Here is a 10,735-nt window from a genome sequence, read left to right on the forward strand (position 1 = left end):
AACGGGACTAACATCAGGGTTGGGGTGAGACTGAGAAAAACTGTATAAATTATGTACACTGCATTGAAACAGATGAGGGAGAGAACAGTTTAAAAGCGATATATGATTGGGTATTATGGTTATGACAAGAGTCCAGAATGAAGGTAGCACAGTGGAGTATATTCCGGGTGGTGGGGATTGTAAACGAATGAAAGAACTTTTCTTTTACTTTTCAAGAGAAGAGTGAACTGGCAGGGAGAAATGGCCAGGGAGAAAAATGCAACAGTAAATGAATGGAAATCCAAAATCTATGTAAACGTTCATTAAAATAAAAAAAGTAGATTTCTGGAGGTCATTGCATGCTACTGTACAATACTGCCACTGGACACAAGAGCTTTCACATTTTGTTTCCATTGGGATGCATGCTGATCTGCTTGTTATCTCTCCTATTATTTTTCTATATTTGTCACTTACATCAGGGTCATCTTAGGATGCCAGTTCTTTCTGCTTCTTTATTTCAGTGAGCCTGTATGATGAATGAATTGATATCCTATTAATTTCAGAGAAAAGTACAGACCTACCGCATTAGGACATGCCAACATCTAAGGAATAAAAATAAAATTTAACTATTAGATAGATCATGGATACTTCCAAAAATTATCTGTATTGTAGTTTCTTCTCACAGATACAATAAATATTTCTGTGAGTAAAGCAAAACCACATAGTTTCCCTATGGGGCAGAAGAATTGCATTTTAATGTTGTGTTAGAAAGGGCATCAAACAATTTATAAAATGCTCCAGATTATTCAACTGTGACCTCCGGCTGCCACTGGGTTAAACATTTATTAAGTATGGTAGTTGTGGTCTTTTCTAGAAATAAGTCATTTGGTTTCAGTTCACATGGTAGGGACTATAAAATGACAAGTGAAAAAATAATTTTTTTTTAAATTTTTTCTTATATAATTTAGGAGCCCTAGTGGCACAGTTGGGAGCTCTGCTATGGGTCAACAGTACACAACATCAACAACACAAGTGGCGTAGTGGCTGGTGGCCTAGTGGCAAGAAGCTGTGCTGCAATCCCAAAGGCATGCAATTCAAGGCCACCAATTGCTCCGCAGGAGAAAGATGGGTAATCTTCTGTGAGATTAACTGCCTCTGAAAACCCAAGGGAGGGTCAGCTATGGGTCGATTTGGACTCAGCAGTACAAAACAACAAACAACAACAGTGGCCCAATGGCTTACACATTGACCACTAACCATAAGGTCACTAGTTCAAATTCACCAATTGCTCTGTAGGAGAAAGGCGTGGCAGTTGACTTCTATAAAGATTATAGCCTTGGAATTCCTGGGGGACAGTTTGTCCTGTTGGGTCATGATTAGTAGGACCTGACTGGACAGCAATGAGGGCTTTTTGTGAGTTCATTTGCATGCTGTCTTCATTAACTACTGCTACTATAATAGAAATGCCAAGCTCTGGGAGCCTACTGGTAAGGAGTTGGACTGCCAACCTAAAGACAGGCAGTTCAAATCTACCAACTGCTGAGTGGGAGAAAGATGGACAGTTTTCCCCTAGTGATTTACAGGCTCTGAAAACCTGCTGGAGGATCAGCTATGAGTCAGTTCTGACTTGATGCACATATAACATGTATGAATTGCTTACGTACAACTATATAACCATTACTTGTATTTCTTATTGATGCGTGAACTGTGCTTATGGACAAAGATGATACCACTTTGTCTTGTATGTTTTAGGCAATGCCTGAGGTCTTAAAGAATAGCAGCATGAATGAGACCTTTGCAGTTCTCGTGGGCTGATCTAAGATGTCTAGGATCGTCGAGGGGTGGCTGAGAGAAATCCAGTCAGCTCTAACCCTTTTAAAATCTGTTCTACTCTTAGGGCCCAATGTAAGATTTCAATTGTTTTTGTTGTTGTGTACCATTGAGTTGGAACTGTAGCTGACCCTCCAGTAATTTTTCACAGGCACAGAAGGAGATTGCCTCTCCGTCATGCATAGAGCCTCAAACCACACGCCTTCAGGATTGTAGTGCAATTTCTTACCACTAAACCACCAAAGCTCTCAAGATTTCATTTAGAGCAGAGCTATGGGGGTTGTTTTTTTAAAATTTTATTATTCTTTTTTGCGTGTGTACCATCAAATCGGATCTGACAGGTACAGGAGGAGATTGTGAGATTGCCCCTCCTTCTCCAGCAGAGCATCTGGTGTATCTGAACTAGGTACCTAGGTACCTCTGGGATTGTAGTGCAACTTCTTGCCACTAGGCCAGCAGAGCTCCCTGCTAGAGAAGAGCTTTATAACGAAAACATTTGGAACACTTTTGTTTCCAAAGCGCTCATGTCCATAACAATACCACTGTGAGTGACTTGTGGGTGCTGAAGGACAGAGCAGGAAGCAGGTGAGTATGTGGGAAATGACTTGTCCTGGCCACACACTGCTCTAGCAGCCATGGTTTGAGTGGAGTCAGGGCACAGGAAGCTTTCTGATATGACCTCAAAATGGGCCAGACTATGAGGGCAGTAGTGAGTCAGTGGGAGAATTTCTGCCTTCCCTGTAGAAGTAAAGGAGCTCAGTGGTAAGAACCTGCGCTGCACTCCCAAAGGCTTGCAGTTCGAAGCCACAATCTTCTCCACAGGAGAAGGGTGGGCATTCTGCGATCTATTGCCTCTGAAAACCCGCTGAAGAGTCAGGAATGGGTTGATTCTGACTCAACAGCACACAACAACATGTAGAAGAAAGCACAACCAACCACACTTCTGTCACTGGACGTTCATGGGTTGCTATAATGCAGAACAGGGTTCAGATGAGCTGTCAGATTAAGATGAACTAAAAAGGGTGGCATCCACTTCCGTAAATAGTTTGCCTCTGGAAACCCTATGAACCTGGAGAAAGGATGAAAGTCATGCAAGTGTCGAGGTCTCTGTGAGTCGCCTAAGACTTGACCACACTTAACAACAACAACAAGAAGGGTGACCTGGAAATTTACTGAAAGTCAGTCACAGAAAATCTATGAGTCACATCACGTGACTGTTAACAGATCATAGGCAAGGTGGAAGACAAGGGAATATTTCACTGCCTTATGCACCGTGCTTCCAAATGGCTGTGGAATGAGAGATATTGTTGTTAATGTCAGATGGATCTTGGAAAGATGTTTATTTGTGTTTTACTGGCTATGCAAAGACATTTGACTATATGGATCATAACAAATTATGGTTAACGTTGAGAAGAATGGAAATCCCAGAACACTTAATTGTGTTTATGCAAAACCTATACATAGACCAAAATTCTGCTGTCTAAACAGAACATGGAAACACTGCATGGATAAAGTAAGGAAAGGAGTGCATCAGGGTTGTGTCCTTTCTCCATACCTATTCAATCTGGATGCAAATCATTCAAGAATCTAGACTCTATAGAGAAGAATGAGGCATCAAGGTAGGAGAAAAATTCATCAACAATCCGAAAGTGAAGAAGACTTGAAACACTTGCTGCAGAAGATCCAAGGCTGTAGCCTTCAGATGGATTACATCTCAGCATAAGGAAAACAAAACTCTTTATCACTGGACCAACATCATGGTAGATGGACAGAAGATTTAAGGTGTCAACAATTTTGTTCTACTTGGATCCACAATCAACATGTAGGGTAACAGCAGTTAAGAAACAAAAAGACATGTTGCATTGGTAAAATCTACTGTCTAGGATCTCCCCAAAGAGCTAAAGACCAAGGATATCCATTTAAAGGCTAACGTATGCCTGATACAAGCCATGGCCTTTTCCATTACTTCTTATGCATCTGAAAATTGGAGATTGATTAAGGATGACAGGAGAATTGATGCCTTTGAGTTGTGGTGTTGGAGTAGAGCACACTGACTATCTCATCGACCGCCAAAAGGACAATCAAAAGAAGAAGAGCAAACCCCTTAGACGCAAGGATGGTGGAATTTTGTCTCACATGTGTTAAGTATATTGTTAGGAGAGGCCAAAGGACATCGTGCTTTAAAAGGCATTGTTATGGTTGTTAAATGCCATCAAGTTGTAGGCGACTCATAGTGACCCTACACATGGAAGACCTGAACGCTTGTATAACTTTCTTCGTTTCTCCAAGTTCATAGGATTTCCTGAAGGTAAGCTGTTTCAGAAGTGGATGTCACTCCTGCTTCCAAGCTTGTGTTAATCAGGGAGCTCCACCAAACACTGTCCACCATGGGTCACCACATTCGCATTTGACATTAGGCATTAGGTCAGATAAAAAGAAGACCTCCAACAAGATTGATTGACCCAGTGACTATCACAATGGACTCAAGAATAGAGATGGTGAAGGTGGTGCAGGATAGCACCAAGTTCATGTCTGTTTTTCTTAAGCTTTCTACCAGTTGTAGTTGACTTGATGACAATTAAAAGCAACAACATTCACAGCATCAGCATGAATCAGGAGTCAACATGACAGCAGCTAACAGCAATGACAACACCGCTGTGAGTGAGACTGTCTCATGGTGTCTAAAGAGCAGAACAGATGTGCGCAGACGGGCTAGGCTTCTACCTGGATACCAGTCTCCTACTTGTCTGGGCTGATCTAGAGGCTTCGAGCAAAGTACAGGAGCAGGAATCAGCAGAGTGGAAGGGCCTCACACTCAGGCAGACCAGACCTTAGGTTCTGGCAACCCCATTCACCAGCCATACGGCCATGAATACATAATTAGAGTATTCCAAGCCTGGATGGTCCCGACTATAAGTTGTGAACATCACCATCCTGTGCTCAGCATTGGTGTGAAGAGAGCCATAGCTGAGCCACTGGGCTCGACTCCCAGGGCTGTGTTACTGGTGGTGCGGTCTTGGGACAGAGTGTGTGGAATTTATTATTAACTTTACCCAAGTAACTTGGTCTTGGTTCCTGAGAGACCACATCTAAAGACTTGGAGTTTTCCCAGTAAATGAAGCCTTTCTGAGCAGGCCTATAGATCAGATCTGAAGGCTTGTGCTAATGAGGTACCTCTTGATAAGGGCTGCCAGGTCAGAAAGCCCCAGATCTCACCAGATGGGACTGATCCAATCAATCATGCCTACATGGTGAGGCTTCAAAAAACCCCTCACCACTGGGCAATATCATGATAGATGGAGAAAAGATTGAAACTGTCATTGATGTTATCTTACTTGGATCCACAATCAACACACTTATACCAGCAGTCAAAGGCTCAAAAGACATATTACATTGGTAAACTCTTCTGTCAAGGACCTCTCCCAAGTACTAAGGAACAATGATGTCAGTTTAAAGACTAAGGTGTGCCTGATTCGGGCCATGGTCTTTTCAATCATTGCTATGTATCTGAGAGACGGGCAATGAATGAGGATGACAAGAATTGATACCTTTGAGTTGTGGTATTAGAAGAAGAGTACCCAATACCCCATGGACTGTCAAAAGAACAAACAGATATGTCTTGGAGAAAGAGCACCCTGACTGCTCCTTAGAGGCAAAACTGGAGAAGACTTGTTTCATGTACTTTAGCATGTTGTTAGGAGGGGTCATTCCTTGGAAAGAGACATCATGCTTGGAAAAATAGACGATCAGGGAAAGAGAGGAAGACCCTCAGATGGATTGACACAGTAACAGCAGCAGTGGCCTCAAAGGTGTCAGAGATGGTGAGGACGGCACAGGATAGGACAGGGTTCAGATCTGTTGTTCATAGGGTCACTACCAGTCGTACTCAACTTGATGCCTCCTAACAACAGTAAAGACCCCGGAGGCAGAAACTCCATGGGCTTCCTGACATTAATGCACCTGGGAGGGTAATATGTTGCCTTTTGGAAACATGTGATTTCTTGATCTGGGACCCTCAAGCTTGCAGCTGACATGTGAAGTCTTGGTGAGACTTGGTGTTCTGAGTGGCCGTGCCCTTTCACCTGAGCCATGAGAAGGGTCAAAGGAAGAAAGTGTATGCACCGTTGAACTGAAACGCCGCTGAATAGCTTCCATCACAGTTGTTCCTTAATTATGGTGTCAGAGAACCGGGATTCAATTTTCCACACAAGTGTGACTCAGTTTCCCCATTTGCAAACCAAGAGCACTTCTCTCATTTGGTTGTGGGGAAGCCTGAATGAGATAATTCTTGTAAAGGGCTTAGGGGAGTGCCAAGCACAGTGCTCAATAAAAGCTAATTATTATTATTTGGCACAGGGCCTGCTACCTATTAGGTGTTCAATTAACTCTTGCCTCCTTCCCAGCCCCGGGGACTCACAAGCTTGGGAGGCTGCTGGGCCTGGATGGTGAGCACCCCATTAGTCAGATCCTTGACTGAAGACTACAAACTGGCCTGGCTCCTCCCTTCCTCCAGGGCAGCAGCGTCTAGAGAGTCGCCACAGACCTGGCAGCTCCCCAAGGCCAACAGGAGAGAAGCGCCTCCTTCCTTTCCCCACCAGTTCTGTTGTTGTTGTTGTTGTCTAGGACAATAAAACAGAAGGGAAGCCCCCCCAGCCTTTTACTACCTGCTCCTCTGGGCATTTCTCCTGCCCCCACTTCTTCACTGTCCTGCTTTTCTTCCCGTGCACCATTTCTCCTCATCCCTGATGATGGTGGATGGGCAGAACACCAGGACTCGGATGTTCCCTCATTGTAAGATGCAACCTAGGCCCCAAGGACAGCAGGTGCTGACGATATCACTGTGTGAGGCTCTGGACCTGTGACTCTGATAAGAAGCCTTGGATTCAGGCTCAGATTTGGCCCTTCCAGCCCCAGAGTGGATCTCAGCCCGCTGGGAAGTGGCATTTTATGTTCTGCATCTCTCTCCAGGCTCCGTGGGAGCAGCCAAAGTTAATGTCAAGTCCTGACTCTTAGGGTTGGAGAAGAGGTATGGGAACTGGGAGCAGCCATGTTGTGTTGTTATGTGTCATTGAATCGATCATAACTCATAGAGACCCTATGAACAATGGCTCTGAATCTTGCCCTATCCTGAGCCAATCTCCCTATTTCCAACACACTTGATCCAAATGGTATAGACACTGTGTGACCCTCCACCTTTCCAAGTACAATGTCCTTCTCTAAGGACTGGCCCCTCCTGATGTATGAAGTATGTGAGATGGTGTTTCACTATCCTTGTCTAAAAGGAGAACCCTGATTTCACTTTCTCCAGGACAGACCTGTTTGTTCTTTTGGCAGTCATGAGTTAGGGAATACTCTTCTCCAGTGCTGCAACTCAATGGTATCAATTCTTCTGTCATATTTATTATCTGGCTTTCAGATGAATAACAAGCAATTGAAAAGACCGTTGATTGGGTCAGGTTCACATTAGTCTTTAGACTGACATTGTTGCTCTTAAGTACTTTGAAGAGGTCCCTGACAACATGTTTTCCTAGTGCAACTTGCCTTTTGATTTCCTGACTCCTGGTGCCAAAGGTGTTAACTGTGGATCCAAGGAAGAGGTGAAGATAAAATCGTTGACAACTTCAGTCTTTCTCCATCTATCATGATGCTGCCCATTTGGGCCAGTGTGAGGATTTATGCCTTCTTGATGTTGAGATGCAATCCATATTGAAGGCTGTAAGCCTTGATCATCTGTAGCAAGCATGTCAAGTCCTCCTTACTTTCTATTTCTTGGCTCCACCTCCAGTTGTTGACTGAGAGTAAGGAGTGGAGAGTCCATTTCTTTTAACAGTTCCTGATAGGACAGGGTCACTGGTCTAGAGACTGGAGATAGTGCAATGAACAAAACAAGCAGATGAAATACTGTTCTTGCATCAGCTGACATTGCCTTAAAACCACTGCAGGCATATTAACCCCAAGTCAAGGAGCCCCAGCTAGACAACTAGGGCTTTGGTATCCCCAGGAGGATGGAGGAAGGACACTGAGGTTTTCCATGGGCAGCGGATGGTCCCCAAGTTGTTTGGGTGTTAGTGGCAAACCATGAGCCTAATCCATCCTCCATTGTGACAGCCACTGAACTGCCTGCAGCTCAGCAGGCAAGGGAATCCATGGCAAATCCAGGGCAGGATCAGGTCCTCTGATGTCAGAGCCTGGATCTACAGAGGATTCACTTCTTCTTTCCCAGAGAACATGGACAACCACAGAGAAAACCCCCTCTATGCCTTCCGGGCCACCTGCTACCAGGAATGCAACCAAACACTTCACAGCCTTCACAGGCCCCTCAGGCCACTTTTCTCTTTATCTTCTTCTTCCTCTCTCATCCCTCATCTTTCAAAAACCAAACCAGGTGCTGCCAAGTAGACTGCGACTCACAGAGATCCCTTAGGGGTCAGAGTAGAATTGTGCATGGCATGATTTTCTACAGCTCCGTTTTGGGGAACGGTCCTTAGGCCTTTTATCTAAAGCTTCTCTCAGTGGACTGTCTCCTGCCATTTGGTTAGCATCCAAGTGTGTTTTCCCATTCAAGGATTCTACTTATAATTAAGATTAAGTTTTCCCGAGCCTTAAAAACCTATGTGAGGCCTTCGCTTTATTAGACACTGATCCACCACCTCCTTCCCTGGATCATTCCACCTGCACAAATCTCACTGGCCCTTCTACATCTCCCTCTCCACCTTACTCACAGCAATGCAGCATCCAGGTTGCCACTTCTCTGACTTTGTTCCTTCTTAGTTTTCTGGGTGGTCAAATGCAACAGACCCTTCCCAATCCTCTCTCCTGGCCTTGTCACACAATTCTTGTTCTGAAGTTCTTGTTCCTTGGCTTTGGTGACACCAGTCTTGACCAGCTAACCTTGTACTGTTCTGCCTGGTTTGCCTCCATCACCTAGTTTCCTTCTTCTACTCACTCCTTAAATATTGATGTTCCCATAATGTAAGTGTTCTATTTTCTAAATGTGTTGTTGTTGTTGTTGTTATGTGCCATCAAGTCGCTTGCGACTCATAGTGACCCTATGTACAACAGCCCTAAACCCTGCTCTATCCTGTGCCAACTGCACTGCCTCTGACACATGCATTCTGATTACCCCAGTCACCGAATCAATCCACCTCATAGAGGGTCTTCCCCTTCTGCACCATCCTTCCACCCTCCCAAGCATGATGTCCCTCTCCAAGGACCTGTCCCTCCTTATAACATGTCCAAAGTATGTCAGATGAAGCCTCAGAATCCTTGCCTCCAAGGAGCAGCCTGGCTTAACCCTCTCCAGTATGAATCTGTTTGTTTTCTTGGCAATCCAGCGTACATTCAATGCTCTTCTCCAGCACTGCAGCTCAAAGGCATCAATTCTCCTTCTATCCTCCCTCGTCATTGTCCAACTCTCTAATACATAACAAGTGATTGCAAAGACCATAGCCTGTATCAGATGCACCTTAGTCTCCAGAGTGACACCATTGCTCTTCAGTACCCTGGAGAGGTCCCTAACAACAGACTTTCCCATCGCAATATGCTTTTTGATTTCCTGGCTACTGGTGCCAAGAGTGTGACCATGGAGCCAAGCAGACTAAAATTGTTAACAATCTCAATCTCTTCACCATCCATCCTGATGCTGCCAATTGGTCCAGTGGTGAGAATCTTTGTCTTCTTGACATTGAGCTTCAATCCATATTGAAGGCTGCAGTCCTTGACCCTCTGCAGCAAGCATTTCAGGTCCTCTTCAGTTTCAGCAAGCAGGGTTGTGTCATCTGCATAATGCAGATTGTTAATAGATCTTCCACCAATCCTGACACCACACTTCTCCTCATAGAGCCCAGCCTCTCGGATAATCTGTTCTGCATACAGGTTGAATAGGTATGGAGATAGGACACCTCCCTGGCATATGACTTTCCCAATTTTGAACCATGCAGTGTTTCCTTGATTTTTTCTGACGACTGCCTTTTGGTCCAAGTATAGGTTTCACACCAAGAAAATATCTTCAGTGGGCTCCTTAACGTTCGATTCTTCCTCCTGTCAACTAAGAATAGCATAAAAGGGGTTAATGCTTTCCTAAGGGAAAATATTTTGCAAAGAGATAGATAGAATGACAAAAAAGTATAAACAACATGGTTCATCAAACAAAGGAGGAAGTGATTCTTTCAAAAGCCCTAGAGGCCAGTAAAGGGGGCTGTGGTAGCCTTGTGGGCAAGGAGTTGCACTGCCAACCCAAGGGCACTTGGTTCAAATCCACCAGCTCTTCCAAGGGAGAAAGATGGGCAGTCTTCTCTTGTGTGATTTACTGCCTCTGATAACCCACTGAAGAGTCAGCTCCAACACAGCAACAACGAAGGCAAGGCAAGGATTCACGTTTAATCATGAGAGGGTGAGTTTTTTAAAAGTTACCTTATTAGAAGGGAAAAAATCATCACATTTATTCATGGAGTAAAAGGAAATTAGCCTATGTGAGAGTCTAAGATACACATGCGCAGTTGTCCTTTTAAGATGGCTGCCACCGGAAGTACATTCTGGGCCTTGTGGAGAGCATGTGCATTGATTAAGATGCCTAAGTAGGCACATAGTTTAGCAAATCTCAGATACATTTATACATGGTCATCAAGAAGTGAGGCTCTTGGTTATCGCTGAACATGCTCTTACAAGATGACTGCTCTTTAAAAGGTCGTACAAAAGTCACTTGCATGGTGCCTGAAGCTCTTAGCGGACTTTGAGGTGGTTAAGAGGGAACACTTGGCTTACTGTTAGGTCCTGTCAAGTTGACTATGACTCATTACAATCCTGTGAATGACAGATCTGAATCTTGTCCTATTCTGTGCCATTCTCATCATCTCTGCCACACTTGAGCCCATTTTCAAGATCACTCTATCATTCCGTCTCACTGAGAGTCTTCCTCTTCTTCACA

Source organism: Elephantulus edwardii, unplaced genomic scaffold, assembly GCF_000299155.1.
Source record: "Elephantulus edwardii isolate Elephantulus edwardi_28Jun2011 unplaced genomic scaffold, EleEdw1.0 scaffold00223, whole genome shotgun sequence".
Classification (NCBI taxonomy): domain Eukaryota; kingdom Metazoa; phylum Chordata; class Mammalia; order Macroscelidea; family Macroscelididae; genus Elephantulus; species Elephantulus edwardii.